This window comes from Elephantulus edwardii, unplaced genomic scaffold (genome assembly GCF_000299155.1).
Source record: "Elephantulus edwardii isolate Elephantulus edwardi_28Jun2011 unplaced genomic scaffold, EleEdw1.0 scaffold00010, whole genome shotgun sequence".
Taxonomy (NCBI): Eukaryota; Metazoa; Chordata; class Mammalia; order Macroscelidea; family Macroscelididae; genus Elephantulus; species Elephantulus edwardii.
The window spans coordinates 25728978-25729469 of NW_006399760.1; positions in this window are offsets into that span (position 1 = coordinate 25728978).

Here is a 492-nt window from a genome sequence, read left to right on the forward strand (position 1 = left end):
CTTGTGCTTTGGCTTCTCTAAGCTCCAGTGCATCTACATGACCAAAGACAGGAAACAGAGAATTCGGAGGCTTAAGCAACTAATTTTGCAGGCTGAAGAAACATAACTATAGTTTTATAACTGATACCTACATAAAGAATTCTGAACTTATTAATTGTTGTTGTTATGTGCCATTGAGTCGTTTGCAACTCATTGTTGTTGTTGTTGTTGTTATGTGCCATCGAGTCGTTTGCGACTCATAGCGACCCTATGTACAACAGCCCTAAAACCTGCTCTATCTTGTTCCAATAGCATTGCCTCTGACACACCCATCAGGATTACCCGAGTCACTGAATCAATCCACCTCTAGAGGGTCTTCCCCTCCTGCGCTCTCCCTCTACTCTACCCAGCATGATGTCCCTCTCTAAAGACCTGTCTCTCCTTACATGTCCACAGTATGTCAGACGAAGCCGAAGAATCCTTGCCTCCAAGGAGTAGCCTGGTTTAACCCTC